Here is a 20602-nt window from a genome sequence, read left to right as displayed (position 1 = left end):
TTCAGCTATGCGCCGAGTGATATTACCTCAGCCTGCAGCTTATCAACTACCATTTCATTTGAATTTCATGGGTTAACATGACGCTAACCCTCCTTTTTGTAAACTGCCTAACTTGGATAACCCTAAACCTGACTTTAAGGCTTGGTTGAACATAAGTAGAAAATATCATAGTAGTTAATAATGTATTACTTCTGTATACCGAGTACTGCAATACTCAGTGCCCTGCAGGATAATCATCTCAGGCAGACTTAAAAGGAGATTAATGTCTTTCAGCAGAAAAGTTATCATTGAATTAAAAGCAGTGTTGGGGCTATTATTTAAAAAAAAAAGAAAAAGCAATGTATCACACATTACTTAATTACTCCCTGAAGAAAGTAATTTGTTACACAGCTCACTGCATTATTTTCTGGTACATTGTGACATGTCCTAAAATTTATTGTCACATATTTAACAGTTGCCAGTATAAACCTCAGACTAGCGTCCCACACACTGACGCAAATGAATATGCTGATGACACACCTCTGACCTTTCTTTTAGCGTTTGAACTTAGAGCTGACAACACAAAGTAATGTTGCAAACCAGCTCAAAGAGACTTCAAAGTGTTCATGCAATGTGTTTCTTGAGTAGAAACATGCACAGGTAGAAATGGAGGTTACAGTGCTGTAAACCTGTCTTTGTTATCTGCTGAAGATCAGGATCTGGCTGCAGGCCTAGGGTCAGCATACACTCGCTCCTGGTTCTCTGCTAGCTCTGCATTAGCACGCTTCATGTGCAGATGTTTGCAAACAGCTGTATTAGCAGTATATTGAATATATTTTTGTCCGCAATTCAGCCTCCTTGTGCCTTTTTTAGTTTGTTTTTGTAATAAAAATAAATTTAATGACCACATTTGCACTCCACAACAGGTGTGGACTACAACACCATTTTTTCTTGCCTGCACACAAGCTAAAATAAGCTGACTGTACCGTCACCTTTGATGGTTTTTGTTTGTCCTTTTTAGAACAGTTTAAAGCAAATACATAAATGACTTAAATATGATTAATTGACCAAAAATAAAAAATTAAAAAATAAAAAGTTGAAATAAATCATTAAAATGATGACCAACAACTGAAATCAATAGCTAATACTAATGATTACAGAAAGTCAGAAAGTCTCTGTAGTATGCATAAGCAGCTGAATCTGTTAGCTTACAGTATGGATAAAAAAGTAAAATAGCTTGATAAAATTAACAAAAAACAACTGAAGTTATACCTCGAGTATAGCTGACCGCTGACGGTGTTAGCCTACAGTATGTATACACAATAAATTGTTAGTTAAACATACTGATTGAACTGAACAAAGAAAGTTGATCATTTTTAAGTAAAACTATGGTTAGCAGTTGACATCAAATAGGCAAAACAGTTAGCCAAACAAGAAAAAAGTCATAAATTAGTGCAGCATTAGCTGAATAGCTTGCAGTTACAATATCTAACAAAAGGGTAGCTGTTAATAGCTAAAATATTATGCTATACAGTTATTGGGGTGAGCAGTTGTAACAACTACAATTATAGATTAAACCTTTGCTGTAATCATTAGCTAAAATCAGGTTAAACAGATAACCTGTTTAGCTAACAGATAATACTGTTAGCTAAACAGACCTGACAGCTTGCAGAAAAGTAGCTACATAGCTGGCTGAAAAATCCAAAATCATTAACTAATGTTGAAGCTAACACTTACAGTTCTTAGTATGGATAAAGAAAGTAAACTGCAGGCTAAATATAACAGATAAACTAGAACTATTGACATTTTTTTCAAAATAAGCACTGCCTGTCTGGTGAAATCTAAAAATAGATATTAAAGAATTTTTTCCAAGGTCAAATCAGTCTTTCTGCTTTCATTTCAAACTGTGTTGTTATAAAACATTCTGTCATTTTGCATCCATCCTTAAAATTACTGCCATCTTGTGGCAGCAGTTGGCTATTGTTTCTGGAAGCAGGCTTAACTCTGCTTTATGGGGCCACTGGAATCTTTAGCTTCCTTTGATTTCATGGACATGTGTGTGTCCTGTAAACAACAGCTGGACCCTGTCAAGCTAAGAACCCAGCAGGTTTGATGTGAAACCAATGGGGGACCAATGTGCTAGACAAACTACTGCTCTGGTTTCACTGCTCTGAGATCAGTTTCCATCAGTGGCCGTGTGGGAACAGAAGTAAATGACTGTGACTTATCAACTTCACAGATAAGTTTCCTCATATGAACCACCTTGACCAACGTGTGATTTAGAAAAGTCAGAGATGTAGGCTCCGCACTTTCAGGTTAGTATTTATGAGAAATCATTTGATTGACAGACAGTTTAACCAGCTGTTTTGTCAACACAGCACCTTCATTTTTAATTAAGATTTTAATCCTCCTGTACGTATTGACAGTCAGTGTTAGATAGTGGACAAACTTTTTAATTCATCAGTAATTCTTTTGTCATTAAACAAGGTGTAGGTATATTTTTCTGAGCTCATTAAAACCTGTTTTTAAAGATAAGTGGTCTTCACAAAGCAGCCCGGGCAAATATATGATTTTATAGAATATAATGCATTATTAAACAGTATATGAAGCATTTAAATTCAGCTCAACCTTTAACACCTACAGCAGTAATCCATATAACACTGATGGGGAACAATGTTCTGCAGAATACTCTTGATACTTTAAGTGCAATTTGCACATAATGCAGATTTATGTGTAGTAAGGTGGTTTCATTGCTACTTTTATTAAAGGAGTGCTTCTAAAAATTCCTCCATCACTCTTCATTGTCACCTAATAACAAATATTTAGATGACATCTATATAAGTAATAGTATTTCTCAACTCTATAAGATGTTCTCTTTTTGGAGGGGGTTGAGGTCGTCTCTGTTTGCGTTTCTGTAAAAGTCACAGCATGCCACCTTGAGCAAGAATATGTATTCTTAACATAAACATATACAAGCATGTATCTAAATGAAGCTTATGCGTAAGTTCAATAAGGAAGAGCTGTAATCAGTCATCCGCCTGCTTTCCTGGGTGTTCGAGCTGCTTGTCTTCATCACTTCCACTTTCCCACGCTTGCAAACTCAATCATTACTCTACTCCAGTCTTTTTCTTGCCCACCGTCTGTGAGCCAATCAGCCGCTATTCTGTCTACTGTAAATCTCACTGCTTTTCTATCATTCCCCCCTTCATCTTCATTACCACCATTTAGACTCTGAGGTTCCTAATTCCTATCATTGTTGGTCTCCAGCCTGCTATGATGGGTCAACTGACTTTAATCATCAAACAGCATAATAATAGACAAATTGTTTATCTCAATACATCGTGTTCATTACTTCCATAAGGAAAATCGTGAAAAGCTGTTTTCTTATCTGCTGTTTCTGAGTTCAGGTACTAAGTTTAACTCTCGTGCACACCCTGTGTGATAAATGTTTTTACTGAGCAGGCTTAGTTTGTTTCTGAATTTGCTGTCACAGTTGAGCTGTTTTCATTTCCACTGACACATCATGAATATGAGGGTTTTGTTCCTCCCTGTCTGTTAATGTTGCTTCAGGGCTGACTCATACTCTCTAACAGGCAGAGACGCCGGATGACTCCAGGCCTGCTATTTACAAAAAATGTAAAACTTCATTTAAAAGGCCTCACATGTTGTATGCTTGCCTCACTTCTGTCATACAATTGATACCACACGCTTTTTGTGCCAGCAGCCGAAACATTAAACTTCACTGCGACTTGGCTTGTATAATACAACGACTCCCACTTCACTTCATTTTGCATATTTCTCTTATGTAAGTGCATTACAAGTATTGGTTTGCATATTTAAATAACACAAACTATCAAACCCACCACAGTGACCACACAATGACCACAGTCTCTTACTCTCGATGTTGCAATAATCATCAGAAATGAAGCAAAAGAAAACTATTTTTAACTATAAAGGCTGTGAATCAGTGTTGCCCACACACAGCTACGCTGACAGATTAGTTGGACGTGATTGGACATAAAACAATGAATGGAAATCTCACAGATAAAGCTGGTGGACACACACAGTATCTGCAGCAGCCGTCTCTGCTCAGTAGATGGTGCCATCTCTCCTGTGAATAAACCCGGAGGCTTCGGTGCAAGTCATCTTTGATGCTCCCGATTCTTTGGCTCATGGCTAGAAGATGAGCGTTGGATCAAAATGTTGGTAAAGCTGAGACCTTTTGTGTGATATAATTTGTTTTGACCAGCCACTTACCCCACATGGTGATATTTTACTATTTAATTTAGCACAGGGAGGGATAATGGGATGGAGATGGAGCTGCCAGGCAGGAGGAAGAAAAGAAGACCAAAGAGAAGATTCATGGATGTAGTGAAGGACATGCAGAGGGTTGGCGTGACAGGATACTGAGGACGGAGTGGGATGGAGACAGACGACCTGCTGTGGCAAGCAGCAGAGAGATTTAATTTCACCGCTTACTCCGTTTCATCATTTGAGATTTGTATTTTCTTACAGTTTTTCTCAGTTGCTATGAAACATTTCTTAGAACTTTTCTCAGTCTTCTCAAAGCTTTAAACATAAAACCTTGTTTTCAAAATACTTTAACCTCTTGTGAGGCAAACCCTCACAGTTCAGAACTACACATGAATCTTCAGATCACACGCACGACCATAAAAATATAAACACCATTCAGCATTCATGACACGCTGCATAAAAAAAATTAAAAACAGTGTTCTTGACACGTAACTCTGGTCTTTCCAGACTCGTGGTTGTTTTATAATCCTACAAAAATGATAAAGTATGAAATAAAAACAGAAATCCAGAAACAGGGAGGTGGCAGTCCTCCACTGCCACCTCCCTCCTCCTCCAGTATCATGTAACATCGCAGTACAACAGAGGTTCAAGATCATGGTGGCTTATTTTAAATTCTTTTATGTGTCACACTGTAATTTACGTGTGAAAGCAGATGGGTCATCCAACATAACTATATGTTATACAAGTATGAATCAAGTGCACACAAGGTTGAATGAAGGAAATGTGGAGCCGGTAAACCACAGTTTAAGACAAAGAAGTCTGATGGTGTATTATTTTCTTTGAAAGTACAAGTGTTGGGTCCATTCCCGTTTCTAGTTTGCATTTTTTGTAGAATTGCAAGACAATCACTTTTTGAAGGATCTGGACTCAAAATGCAGGACACCAGAATAAAGGTTTAACAGGCTTATTGAAGATAGAGTCATCTTGAGAGGTATTTCGTCCGCAGCTTTTCTTTTCTCGTTTCACCACACGGGCTGGCAGAGATGAGGAAACGTCCACAGCAGAGCCGAACTACACATCGACCTGGCATCAACGGAGGGGACTCTTCAGCCTTAAAGAGCAGGCAGGTAATCACTGGATTGCAGACAGTTGGATGATTGTGGATGATACGAAACAGCTTCCAGGTGTGTAGCCAGAGTAACCATGGGAACAAACGCCATCTCTGAAACACACAAGCAGGTTAAGAGACAAACCCACACTCACTCTCACACAGAGAGAGGAAAGAGATGCAGATTGCCACAGGAGGACAAGAGGACTGTGACACACATGAGGTTTCAAGTGTTGAGTTACACATACAGAAGTTTACTAAAATCTGCTCAGCTTTTCAGAATTCATGAGACAGTTAAAATCCAAGAAGAGCCTCTGTCCACTCAGATGAGGACCTATTTATGTTGGAAACATTGGGAAATACTGCTCTCTTTGCTTCTCGAGCCACAACCTTTGAGATGCATTGTTTTACATCCTGAAGCCCTATCAGATCACCTTTTGCTGGAGAGACACAGAGACATCAGCAGATCAGAGTGAGCTTTATATCCAAACACCTACAAAGTCCTGAGGTGTCTACACAAAGCTGACAAATTAAGAATCTCAAAGACACTAACATCTCTCAGTGTTTCAAACACATACTCAAAATAAAAGCTCCTTTTATTTTCATGGTTATTTTCCCTCATAACCATGAAGCAATAATTCAGAGGAAATGCATGAAAATCAAAGGTGTATGCATTCAACAAAAGATTAAACAGGGTCTGCAATTTGTGTCTAATGAGCTGAAAACCATTTAAAGTCTTGTCAGAAGAGGGGTTGATTCACTACATTAGCTTAAATCACCGAGGTTTTGGTTCACACAAAGTGATTTGGGGCTTTTGCAGTTCACAAAAACACTAATACTTGAGTATCTTCTTCTCATTTAGGTCCAGGGTAGTAACTCGACAGCAACCCCTCTCTGGCTAATCTGTCGAGCTGAGCTGTTGGATGAGAACATGTTGAGCCAGCAGCAGACCCGAGCAGCCGGTACTGGACGCTCTCATCTTGGGACTCTCGCAAATAATGAGTCCTCATTACTCACATGAGCCATGAGGACAATTTGTCACCAGTAATACACTCAAACACCTTCTGCGGTTCAGGTATGCATCAGGGAGCATGTGATCTTCTACACACGCTGACCTGCACTAAGCCAACTTCACTGAGATCTATTTAAATCAGTCTGGATTGATTCTGAGAGGGCAACGCTCTTTAAATCACCCCTAGATACATACTAACAGCTCATTTTGCATTTCACTCTGGATTAGGGCAGGGCTGTCAAACTCATTTCAGTTGGTGGGTCACAAATTACAGCCCAAAACAACTGCTTCACAACCCACCTGTCTTTAAATTTAAAAGAGAACAAGTGAACATTCATATTTAATAAACTATTCATTTAAAAAGCAGATGATGAACAGCAAAGAGAACATTTTCACAGGGCTCTCTGCAGTCCTGTGAAACACTAACCCCATGACAAGTTCATTGTAGGGTGTCTTACTCTCTCATGTGCTTACATTTATTAAAGTTATTACCAACATAAGGCAGTCTTGTCAGGGGAGGCCAGTGCCTCCCCACCCCTATGGTGGCTCCCCTGGTCAGTTGCTTCCAGGTGCTGGTAATCAAATGCATTTGGTTAGTTGAGCGTTAGTAAGTGTGAGCATCTACTTTAAAGCAGACTGTCACCTCTGAAGGGGAGCATTCAGGTGTGTTAACACAAAGCCATAATCTTCCTGGAACAAAATTCACCCCAGGAGCCACATCTCAGACTCTACAGGCCTCAGTCAGCATGTTAAAAGCCTCTTCTGTCTATAAAGAATACAGTATGTATGTATGCAAAGCCACATCTGAGCAAACCACAAGACTTCTGGTAAAATGTCCTTTGCACAGGCGAGACCAAACACGTCATGCTAACCATAAAGCACAGGGGTGGAGGGGTGATTATTTGGGCTGATTTTCAAACCATCTGAAGGTGTGACTTTTGTCCTGCAGATGCAAGTCTGAGTCTTGCCCTGTCGAGGAGGCTCTTCTATGTTGTGCCATGCGTTTATAGGGAGTGGCTCTCTGGTTTCTACAGTCAATGTAGAAGTCCAAGCATTCCTCACTGCACGGCATACCCCGTGTCGTGGAGTTTTGTCCTTGGGATGAACCAGTTGTTGTCTGAGGGTGTGGCTGAGTCTGAAGTGCACTGGGATGTTGTTCTTGGAGAAAATTCTCTCGAGTTTCTCTGACAAACCTGCTACATAAGTAAAGGCTGTTATGTTTGTCATCCTGTTTTTCTATTGCTAATGTCTGTTTCCTGTGTATTCAAACAACGTAAAGAAGTCCAGTCATCCTCTTTCAAGCTCCTAAGACCACGAAGTACTACAAGGACCTGGAAAAAATGAAAAAGAGGGGAGGGACATAAAATATTCCAAATGTTTCTTGAATTGTCAGCACAAGTGTATATGTGTATCTATCCACCCATTCACTTGCGCTTTTCCTTTTCAGGGTCACTGGAGCCTATGGGAGCTATCTTAGGGCGAGAGGCAGGGTATGCTCTGGACAGGTCGCTAGTCTGTCACAGGGCTAAACATTCGTACTCACATTCACTCACACCGATGGGCAATTCAGATTTTTCAATTAACCCATTCCCACTAACTGCATGTCTTTTGGACCACAGGAGGAAACCAGGCAGAACATGCAAACTCCACACAGAAAGACCCTGGCCTGATGGTGGAATTGAACTCAGGACCTTCTTGCTGTGAGGCAACAGTGCTAACCGTGCCACCATGCTGCCCGTGTGTCACGTGTGGAGGATCTGGAAAAAAGGAAAAAGAGGGGAGGGATATAAAATATGGGAGAGTTTGGTTTCACTTTTTTCTGTTAATATTTGGATATTTTTCTTGCATTATCATTTTTTGATGAGAAAAGCAGAATAAAACGTGCAAATTAGCTTCATTTATAGTTTGTTATACTCCTTCCCTCTAATACAAATATTTCATTTCTAACTCTGAGTGTAAGTGCATAATTTAATAATAAGTGTTTCTGCTCACAAATGTCCACGAGCACAGACATGCACGCAAAAACTGCGTGACTCCTCGCTGGCTGTAACTCACCGCGCGTGTTCACCTGGAACGTCCTCTAAGAAGACGTGTGACCATTCTGATAGCCGTCTGTGTCTGCAGGTGAATGAGTGAAGCTACATAAACAGTTAAATTAGCATAGCTTACCAGCCGTAAACCCGACAACAACACAGTGGGTGTAAACTATAAATGAAGCTAATTTGCACATTTTATTCTGCTTTTCTAATCAAAAAATTGTTAATGCAAGAAAAATATCCAAATATTAACAGGAAAATCTCAAACCAAACTCTTACCACCCCTCTGTAAAATCAATATTTAATATCAATGACTTACATGAAATACAGTTAAGTAATAAAATGAAAGAAAACAAGTGAGCACTACTGCATATAAACTCGACTAGATACATAAACATATACACTTGTGCTAACAATTCAAGAAACATTTGGTATATTTTATATCCCCCCTCTGTCCTTTTTTCCGGATCCTTGTAGTACTTTGGTAGTAGTATTGTGGTCTTAGGAGCTGATGTGTCAGTGGAAATGAAAACAGCTAAACTGTGACAGCAAAAGGTTAAGAATGCATATTCTTATCCAAGGTGGCATGCTGTGGCTTTTACAGAAATGCAAGCGGAGATGACCACCTCAATTTTTAGAAGCACTCCTTTAATAAAAGTAGCAATGAAACCACCTTACTACACATGAATCTGTATTATTGGAAAATTGCTCTTAAAGTATCAAGAGTATTCTGCAGAACACATTGTTCCCCATCGGTGTTATACGGTTATAAGGTTGGTCTGAATTTAAATGCTTCATATGCTGTTTGAGCTACAGCAGGGGTCCCCAATCCCAGTCCGCGAGGGCTGGTTTCCTGCAGGTTTTAGATGTGTCCTTGATCCACCACAGCTGATTTAAATGGATAAATTACCTTCTCAACAAGTCTTGAAGTTCTCCAGAGGCCTGGTAACAAACTAATCATGTGATTCAGGTGTGTTGACCCAGGGTGAGATCTGAAACCTGCAGGGACACCGGCCCTCGCGGACTGGGATTGGGGACCCCTGATCTACAGTAATGTATTATATTCTAAAATGATGCTAAATGATAAAAATGAAGGTGTTGGCAAAACAGCTGGTTAAACTATCTTCAGCTAGAAACCTTCTGCTAAAGTAGACAGTGAATAATTTTTTTTTGTAAATGTGTTTTTATATTTATATATATTAATTATTATATTGATGAATTAATTCATTACTGCCATTGTTTGTATTGGCAAAATTTAGTAGATGACATACCAATATATGTGGACAGCCCGTTCTCATTCCCGACGTGTAACATACCGACCATTAGTTGCGCTCCGAGGTGTCCCATAGACACGTGAAAGGTAACCTTCCGCATCTATTTGATACGCGCCGGATTGTGGATGACATCCAATAGAATGACGCTCCCGGTGTAATACACGTTCCAGCTGTGTATTCCAGCCATAACCCTAACCTTAATCCTAACCCGTATCATAACCTAATCGTGTTAGATAGTGTTTTCCAAAGCAATTACAGTAAAATAAACATACACGTGTAGATTGATTCGAAATGGTTCTCATGTTTCCTCATTTTTCCGAACAAGTAACACAGGGACATGTTGGGTGGCCAAAAGCGTAACATACTGACGATTTGTCACCTATAGTGTAACATTTTACACTTTGAGAGTGAGAATGTGTTGATGTGGATTCTTAATATGAAATTATAGTTTACATACAAATAATCCTTACAGTCTGAAAATTACAGCACAAATATCCTGTCACATTTGATCTCTGTGAGGTCAGAGGTCAAATTTACAAATTAGTACCTCTTATCTGTGACCTACTCCTACATAAGGTTTGTGTAATCAGAGTAAAACGCCTGTGCAATGTTTTAATACAATAGTTGCTACTAAAATCTTTGATTTGAAAGGAATGACAAACAAACACGTTCAGTCTAAGCTGAAAATGTATACATTTGTGTGACAATGAAAACACGCAGAATTCACAATATAATCTTTTTTGGATCTTTTTATTGATTAAAAATACATTTAGAGTGCCCAATACGATAAGTTGTGTATTAGATGGCACAAAACAAAACCCCAATAATTTGACAATTCCCTCTGAGCAAGCACTAGGCGACGGTGGGGAGTAAAAACTTCCTTTTAACAGGGAGAAAACTCCGGCAGAACCAGGCTCAGTGAGGAACGGCCATCTGCCTCGACCGGTCAAGGGTTTTTAAAATGACTCGATTAGATGTTAAATAAATTGAAACTGAAAATGCTACGTCCAGATGAACAGAATCTACTTTTAGGGTCTTACATAACAGTAACCAAGTATTTTCTGCCTGCGATCCATACAGCATGACCCGCACAGAGAAAGAAGCTTGTCATGAAATGTTCACTTTCCAATACAGTGATGGCATGCTCCTTGAAAACCTTTACAATTATATCATCTGCATATTCATGGTCTAATTCCATGAATGTCAGTATGACATCTGGCTCTTTCCATTTGTGTATTAAAGAGCTGTAAACCATATCACTGATGAACATCACATTATCAACTTTGATTTTTTTAAGTCTAGGCCAGAGTTTTATGAACAGCCGTTGGGTGATGGCATCAACTTTTTCAGTAGAGGAAGGTGAACTGGCATTTTTATTGACACGTGTCACCACCTTCTTGATACAGGCTTCTACAGATAACCTGTAATTTTCAGCCTCTTCAGCATCACACAGGGCTGGATTCTGCATAGTGTCGATCAGGTGATTTTTAATGATATCGACCGTCAGTTTTCTCAACACTGGGTCCTCGTCGTTCAGTAACATCAGTAAATGTTTTTCTTTACAGAATGTTTTCTGACGTAGCTCTTGGTAAATGGCCCTGTCCAGATCTTTCAGTTTTTTTTCATGTATATGCAGATCTTTGATCCTGTTGTCAGACAACACGTGTTTTAACAGATACCTGTGGAGTTTTTTAGAAGGTCTGTAGTGCGATTTATTTGCAGCTCGTGTGAGCACAGCATCAATGAGTGCGCTCACATGTTCTTCTTCATCATCATCATAATCGCTGACACTAATGCCAGATGATGATTTTTTCTCCAGTATCCGAAATATATTACTTCTAAATTCTTCTAAACGTGTTTCAGACATGGCTTTAGTTTGTTCGTCCTCGTCATCCTCGGCTCTAACGCACCACGAGAAGAACCTTGCCAGCAGGCTTTTACGGAAGAGGTGATCTTCAAATATGGAAATGATCACCTCTAGGTACGGCTGACCTACGGCTAGCGCAATGATCACGAGATCAGGGCTAATGTCCAGCCGCTTTGTGATGTCTTTAAAAATCACCTTTTCAAGTTTTTTAATCCCCCTGTGTGTGATTTTGAGAGGTTTTTGCTCAACTTGTGCCCACAGAGCTGTGAAGAGGCGCTGCTGAATCATTTCCGATGGCGACACCTTTGCCTCTTTGGAGGCACGTGTAATAACAGCATTTATTAGCTCTTTAACGAGCAGCTGCTCTTCTGACACCGGAGGTTCCTGGAGATCAACTGACTCTGGATCCCCCGGATTCTGTTGCTGGTTGCATGACTGAGGGTAGCACACACAGTGCTTCGATTTCCCCTCATCGCTCCGTAAAATGTTTACGCCAGGGACGACACTACATTCAGAGTCGTCTTCAGTGGCGCAGCTTTGAATCGCATCGGTTGTTTCAATGGCAGAATTCATATTTTCAAATGATATAACTTTTTTACAATCTGGACTTGATTCTGAGTTTTGTGTAAGTTGCTGAGTTTGTGTCTCAGACATTAATGCCTCTTACTCCCTCTTACTAAACTTACCTTGTGACTAACCCTGTGCAAATGGTTCTATTTATAGACTTTTACCAAGGTGATGTCACACAAGACATGAAAGGATCAAAGGGATTCTAGCGCTAAGCCCCGCCCACATCCGATATGACGGCGACGTGACGTTACCCTAGCGACCGCTATACAATGGCGATCCTCAGTTGTTGGGATTGAGTGAAACTTGTTTGGATTCAAACATGTAGCCTGCTGGTCCACTGCTTTAACCCACAGCAAATACTGTTAAAATCCTTCCTTTAAAGTTAGAATGTCAAGCGACCCCCCCTCCGACCCTCACCCACTGTGTTGTTGTCGGGTTTACGGCTGGTAAGCTATGCTAATTTAACTGTTTATGTAGCTTCACTCATTCACCTGCAGACACAGACGGCTATCAGAATGGTCACACGTCTTCTTAGAGGACGTTCCAGGTGAACACGCGCGGTGAGTTACAGCCAGCGAGGAGTCACGCAGTTTTTGCGTGCATGTCTGTGCTCGTGGACATTTGTGAGCAGAAACACTTATTATTAAATTATGCACTTACACTCAGAGTTAGAAATGAAATATTTGTATTAGAGGGAAGGAGTATAACAAACTATAAATGAAGCTAATTTGCACATTTTATTCTGCTTTTCTAATCAAAAAATTGTTAATGCAAGAAAAATATCCAAATATTAACAGGAAAATCTCAAACCAAACTCTTACCACCCCTCTGTAAAATCAATATTTAATATCAATGACTTACATGAAATACAGTTAAGTAATAAAATGAAAGAAAACAAGTGAGCACTACTGCATATAAACTCGACTAGATACATAAACATATACACTTGTGCTAACAATTCAAGAAACATTTGGTATATTTTATATCCCCCCTCTGTCCTTTTTTCCGGATCCTTGTAGTACTTTGGTAGTAGTATTGTGGTCTTAGGAGCTGATGTGTCAGTGGAAATGAAAACAGCTAAACTGTGACAGCAAAATGTTAAGAATGCATATTCTCACCCAAGGTGGCATGCTGTGGCTTTTACAGAAATGCAAGCGGAGATGACCACCTCAATTTTTAGAAGCACTCCTTTAATAAAAGTAGCAATGAAACCACCTTACTACACATGAATCTGTATTATTGGAAAATTGCTCTTAAAGTATCAAGAGTATTCTGCAGAACACATTGTTCCCCATCGGTGTTATACGGTTATAAGGTTGGTCTGAATTTAAATGCTTCATATGCTGTTTGAGCTACAGCAGGGGTCCCCAATCCCAGTCCGCGAGGGCTGGTTTCCTGCAGGTTTTAGATGTGTCCTTGATCCACCACAGCTGATTTAAATGGATAAATTACCTTCTCAACACGTCTTGAAGTTCTCCAGAGGCCTGGTAACAAACTAATCATGTGATTCAGGTGTGTTGACCCAGGGTGAGATCTGAAACCTGCAGGGACACCGGCCCTCGCGGACTGGGATTGGGGACCCCTGATCTACAGTAATGTATTATATTCTAAAATGATGCTAAATGATAAAAATGAAGGTGTTGGCAAAACAGCTGGTTAAACTATCTTCAGCTAGAAACCTTCTGCTAAAGTAGACAGTGAATAATTTTTTTTTGTAAATGTGTTTTTATATTTATATATATTAATTATTATATTGATGAATTAATTCATTACTGCCATTGTTTGTATTGGCAAAATTTAGTAGATGACATACCAATATATGTGGACAGCCCGTTCTCATTCCCAACGTGTAACATACCGACCATTAGTCGCGCTCCGAGGTGTCCCATAGACACGTGAAAGGTAACCTTCCGCATCTATTTGATACGCGCCGGATTGTGGATGACATCCAATAGAATGACGCTCCCGGTGTAATACACGTTCCAGCTGTGTATTCCAGCCATAACCCTAACCTTAATCCTAACCCGTATCATAACCTAATCGTGTTAGATAGTGTTTTCCAAAGCAATTACAGTAAAATAAACATACACGTGTAGATTGATTCAAAATGGTTCTCATGTTTCCTCATTTTTCCGAACAAGTAACACAGGGACATGTTGGGTGGCCAAAAGCGTAACATACTGACGATTTGTCACCTATAGTGTAACATTTTACACTTTGAGAGTGAGAATGTGTTGATGTGGATTCTTAATATGAAATTATAGTTTACATACAAATAATCCTTACAGTCTGAAAATTACAGCACAAATATCCTGTCACATTTGATCTCTGTGAGGTCAGAGGTCAAATTTACAAATTAGTACCTCTTATCTGTGACCTACTCCTACATAAGGTTTGTGTAATCAGAGTAAAACGCCTGTGCAATGTTTTAATACAATAGTTGCTACTAAAATCTTTGATTTGAAAGGAATGACAAACAAACACGTTCAGTCTAAGCTGAAAATGTATACATTTGTGTGACAATGAAAACACGCAGAATTCACAATATAGTCTTTTTTGGATCTTTTTATTGATTAAAAATACATTTAGAGTGCCCAATACGATAAGTTGTGTATTAGATGGCACAAAACAAAACCCCAATAATTTGACAATTCCCTCTGAGCAAGCACTAGGCGACGGTGGGGAGTAAAAACTTCCTTTTAACAGGGAGAAAACTCCGGCAGAACCAGGCTCAGTGAGGAACGGCCATCTGCCTCGACCGGTCAAGGGTTTTTAAAATGACTCGATTAGATGTTAAATAAATTGAAACTGAAAATGCTACGTCCAGATGAACAGAATCTACTTTTAGGGTCTTACATAACAGTAACCAAGTATTTTCTGCCTGCGATCCATACAGCATGACCCGCACAGAGAAAGAAGCTTGTCATGAAATGTTCACTTTCCAATACAGTGATGGCATGCTCCTTGAAAAGCTTTACAATTATATCATCTGCATATTCATGGTCTAATTCCATGAATGTCAGTATGACATCTGGCTCTTTCCATTTGTGTATTAAAGAGCTGTAAACCATATCACTGATGAACATCACATTATCAACTTTGATTTTTTTAAGTCTAGGCCAGAGTTTTATGAACAGCCGTTGGGTGATGGCATCAACTTTTTCAGTAGAGGAAGGTGAACTGGCATTTTTATTGACACGTGTCACCACCTTCTTGATACAGGCTTCTACAGATAACCTGTAATTTTCAGCCTCTTCAGCATCACACAGGGCTGGATTCTGCATAGTGTCGATCAGGTGATTTTTAATGATATCGACCGTCAGTTTTCTCAACACTGGGTCCTCGTCGTTCAGTAACATCAGTAAATGTTTTTCTTTACAGAATGTTTTCTGACGTAGCTCTTGGTAAATGGCCCTGTCCAGATCTTTCAGTTTTTTTTCATGTATATGCAGATCTTTGATCCTGTTGTCAGACAACACGTGTTTTAACAGATACCTGTGGAGTTTTTTAGAAGGTCTGTAGTGCGATTTATTTGCAGCTCGTGTGAGCACAGCATCAATGAGTGCGCTCACATGTTCTTCTTCATCATCATCATAATCGCTGACACTAATGCCAGATGATGATTTTTTCTCCAGTATCCGAAATATATTACTTCTAAATTCTTCTAAACGTGTTTCAGACATGGCTTTAGTTTGTTCGTCCTCGTCATCCTCGGCTCTAACGCACCACGAGAAGAACCTTGCCAGCAGGCTTTTTTTACGGAAGAGGTGATCTTCAAATATGGAAATGATCACCTCTAGGTACGGCTGACCTACGGCTAGCGCAATGATCACGAGATCAGGGCTAATGTCCAGCCGCTTTGTGATGTCTTTAAAAATCACCTTTTCAAGTTTTTTAATCCCCCTGTGTGTGATTTTGAGAGGTTTTTGCTCAACTTGTGCCCACAGAGCTGTGAAGAGGCGCTGCTGAATCATTTCCGATGGCGACACCTTTGCCTCTTTGGAGGCACGTGTAATAACAGCATTTATTAGCTCTTTAACGAGCAGCTGCTCTTCTGACACCGGAGGTTCCTGGAGATCAACTGACTCTGGATCCCCCGGATTCTGTTGCTGGTTGCATGACTGAGGGTAGCACACACAGTGCTTCGATTTCCCCTCATCGCTCCGTAAAATGTTTACGCCAGGGACGACACTACATTCAGAGTCGTCTTCAGTGGCGCAGCTTTGAATCGCATCGGTTGTTTCAATGGCAGAATTCATATTTTCAAATGATATAACTTTTTTACAATCTGGACTTGATTCTGAGTTTTGTGTAAGTTGCTGAGTTTGTGTCTCAGACATTAATGCCTCTTACTCCCTCTTACTAAACTTACCTTGTGACTAACCCTGTGCAAATGGTTCTATTTATAGACTTTTACCAAGGTGATGTCACACAAGACATGAAAGGATCAAAGGGATTCTAGCGCTAAGCCCCGCCCACATCCGATATGACGGCGACGTGACGTTACCCTAGCGACCGCTATACAATGGCGATCCTCAGTTGTTGGGATTGAGTGAAACTTGTTTGGATTCAAACATGTAGCCTGCTGGTCCACTGCTTTAACCCACAGCAAATACTGTTAAAATCCTTCCTTTAAAGTTAGAATGTCAAGCGACCCCCCCTCCGACCCTCACCCACTGTGTTGTTGTCGGGTTTACGGCTGGTAAGCTATGCTAATTTAACTGTTTATGTAGCTTCACTCATTCACCTGCAGACACAGACGGCTATCAGAATGGTCACACGTCTTCTTAGAGGACGTTCCAGGTGAACACGCGCGGTGAGTTACAGCCAGCGAGGAGTCACGCAGTTTTTGCGTGCATGTCTGTGCTCGTGGACATTTGTGAGCAGAAACACTTATTATTAAATTATGCACTTACACTCAGAGTTAGAAATGAAATATTTGTATTAGAGGGAAGGAGTATAACAAACTATAAATGAAGCTAATTTGCACATTTTATTCTGCTTTTCTAATCAAAAAATTGTTAATGCAAGAAAAATATCCAAATATTAACAGGAAAATCTCAAACCAAACTCTTACCACCCCTCTGTAAAATCAATATTTAATATCAATGACTTACATGAAATACAGTTAAGTAATAAAATGAAAGAAAACAAGTGAGCACTACTGCATATAAACTCGACTAGATACATAAACATATACACTTGTGCTAACAATTCAAGAAACATTTGGTATATTTTATATCCCCCCTCTGTCCTTTTTTCCGGATCCTTGTAGTACTTTGGTAGTAGTATTGTGGTCTTAGGAGCTGATGTGTCAGTGGAAATGAAAACAGCTAAACTGTGACAGCAAAATGTTAAGAATGCATATTCTCACCCAAGGTGGCATGCTGTGGCTTTTACAGAAATGCAAGCGGAGATGACCACCTCAATTTTTAGAAGCACTCCTTTAATAAAAGTAGCAATGAAACCACCTTACTACACATGAATCTGTATTATTGGAAAATTGCTCTTAAAGTATCAAGAGTATTCTGCAGAACACATTGTTCCCCATCGGTGTTATACGGTTATAAGGTTGGTCTGAATTTAAATGCTTCATATGCTGTTTGAGCTACAGCAGGGGTCCCCAATCCCAGTCCGCGAGGGCTGGTTTCCTGCAGGTTTTAGATGTGTCCTTGATCCACCACAGCTGATTTAAATGGATAAATTACCTTCTCAACACGTCTTGAAGTTCTCCAGAGGCCTGGTAACAAACTAATCATGTGATTCAGGTGTGTTGACCCAGGGTGAGATCTGAAACCTGCAGGGACACCGGCCCTCGCGGACTGGGATTGGGGACCCCTGATCTACAGTAATGTATTATATTCTAAAATGATGCTAAATGATAAAAATGAAGGTGTTGGCAAAACAGCTGGTTAAACTATCTTCAGCTAGAAACCTTCTGCTAAAGTAGACAGTGAATAATTTTTTTTTGTAAATGTGTTTTTATATTTATATATATTAATTATTATATTGATGAATTAATTCATTACTGCCATTGTTTGTATTGGCAAAATTTAGTAGATGACATACCAATATATGTGGACAGCCCGTTCTCATTCCCAACGTGTAACATACCGACCATTAGTCGCGCTCCGAGGTGTCCCATAGACACGTGAAAGGTAACCTTCCGCATCTATTTGATACGCGCCGGATTGTGGATGACATCCAATAGAATGACGCTCCCGGTGTAATACACGTTCCAGCTGTGTATTCCAGCCATAACCCTAACCTTAATCCTAACCCGTATCATAACCTAATCGTGTTAGATAGTGTTTTCCAAAGCAATTACAGTAAAATAAACATACACGTGTAGATTGATTCAAAATGGTTCTCATGTTTCCTCATTTTTCCGAACAAGTAACACAGGGACATGTTGGGTGGCCAAAAGCGTAACATACTGACGATTTGTCACCTATAGTGTAACATTTTACACTTTGAGAGTGAGAATGTGTTGATGTGGATTCTTAATATGAAATTATAGTTTACATACAAATAATCCTTACAGTCTGAAAATTACAGCACAAATATCCTGTCACATTTGATCTCTGTGAGGTCAGAGGTCAAATTTACAAATTAGTACCTCTTATCTGTGACCTACTCCTACATAAGGTTTGTGTAATCAGAGTAAAACGCCTGTGCAATGTTTTAATACAATAGTTGCTACTAAAATCTTTGATTTGAAAGGAATGACAAACAAACACGTTCAGTCTAAGCTGAAAATGTATACATTTGTGTGACAATGAAAACACGCAGAATTCACAATATAATCTTTTTTGGATCTTTTTATTGATTAAAAATACATTTAGAGTGCCCAATACGATAAGTTGTGTATTAGATGGCACAAAACAAAACCCCAATAATTTGACAATTCCCTCTGAGCAAGCACTAGGCGACGGTGGGGAGTAAAAACTTCCTTTTAACAGGGAGAAAACTCCGGCAGAACCAGGCTCAGTGAGGAACGGCCATCTGCCTCGACCGGTCAAGGGTTTTTAAAATGACTCGATTAGATGTTAAATAAATTGAAACTGAAAATGCTACGTCCAGATGAACAGAATCTACTTTTAGGGTCTTACATAACAGTAACCAAGTATTTTCTGCCTGCGATCCATACAGCATGACCCGCACAGAGAAAGAAGCTTGTCATGAAATGTTCACTTTCCAATACAGTGATGGCATGCTCCTTGAAAAGCTTTACAATTATATCATCTGCATATTCATGGTCTAATTCCATGAATGTCAGTATGACATCTGGCTCTTTCCATTTGTGTATTAAAGAGCTGTAAACCATATCACTGATGAACATCACATTATCAACTTTGATTTTTTTAAGTCTAGGCCAGAGTTTTATGAACAGCCGTTGGGTGATGGCATCAACTTTTTCAGTAGAGGAAGGTGAACTGGCATTTTTATTGACACGTGTCACCACCTTCTTGATACAGGCTTCTACAGATAACCTGTAATTTTCAGCCTCTTCAGCATCACACAGGGCTGGATTCTGCATAGTGTCGATCAGGTGATTTTTAATGATATCGACCGTCAGTTTTCTCAACACTGGGTCCTCGTCGTTCAGTAACATCAGTAAATGTTTTTCTTTACAGAATGTTTTCTGACGTAGCTCTTGGTAAATGGCCCTGTCCAGATCTTTCAGTTTTTTTTCATGTATATGCAGATCTTTGATCCTGTTGTCAGACAACACGTGTTTTAACAGATACCTGTGGAGTTTTTTAGAAGGTCTGTAGTGCGATTTATTTGCAGCTCGTGTGAGCACAGCATCAATGAGTGCGCTCACATGTTCTTCTTCATCATCATCATAATCGCTGACACTAATGCCAGATGATGATTTTTTCTCCAGTATCCGAAATATATTACTTCTAAATTCTTCTAAACGTGTTTCAGACATGGCTTTAGTTTGTTCGTCCTCGTCATCCTCGGCTCTAACGCACCACGAGAAGAACCTTGCCAGCAGGTTTTTACGGAAGAGGTGATCTTCAAATATGGAAATGATCACCTCTAGGTACGGCTGACCTACGGCTAGCGCAATGATCACGAGATCAGGGCTAATGTCCAGCCGCTTTGTGATGTCTTTAAAAATCACCTTTTCAAGTTTTTTAATCCCCCTGTGTGTGATTTTGAGAGGTTTTTGCTCAACTTGTGCCCACAGAGCTGTGAAGAGGCGCTGCTGAATCATTTCCGATGGCGACACCTTTGCCTCTTTGGAGGCACGTGTAATAACAGCATTTATTAGCTCTTTAACGAGCAGCTGCTCTTCTGACACCGGAGGTTCCTGGAGATCAACTGACTCTGGATCCCCCGGATTCTGTTGCTGGTTGCATGACTGAGGGTAGCACACACAGTGCTTCGATTTCCCCTCATCGCTCCGTAAAATGTTTACGCCAGGGACGACACTACATTCAGAGTCGTCTTCAGTGGCGCAGCTTTGAATCGCATCGGTTGTTTCAATGG

The 20602-nt window shown here is 39.9% G+C and overlaps 1 long non-coding RNA gene across 1 annotated transcript in view; it reads right to left on the bottom strand.

The window, feature by feature from the left end:
- Positions 1-4489: 4489 nt before the first annotated feature.
- LOC143414533 (uncharacterized) overlaps positions 4490-20602 on the bottom strand; it is a 48974-nt gene continuing 32861 nt past the window's right edge. Inside the window, exons 2-3 of the long non-coding RNA XR_013095160.1 lie at positions 7897-8110; positions 4490-7684 (exon numbers count right to left, since the gene is read on the bottom strand). This is a non-coding gene — a long non-coding RNA (uncharacterized LOC143414533). The remainder of the gene's footprint in view (positions 7685-7896; positions 8111-20602) is intronic.

This window comes from Maylandia zebra, linkage group LG22, assembly GCF_041146795.1.
Source record: "Maylandia zebra isolate NMK-2024a linkage group LG22, Mzebra_GT3a, whole genome shotgun sequence".
Taxonomy (NCBI): domain Eukaryota; kingdom Metazoa; phylum Chordata; class Actinopteri; order Cichliformes; family Cichlidae; genus Maylandia; species Maylandia zebra.
Note: the sequence above shows the minus strand (reverse complement) of the source record. Positions and strands in the feature narration are given on the sequence as shown.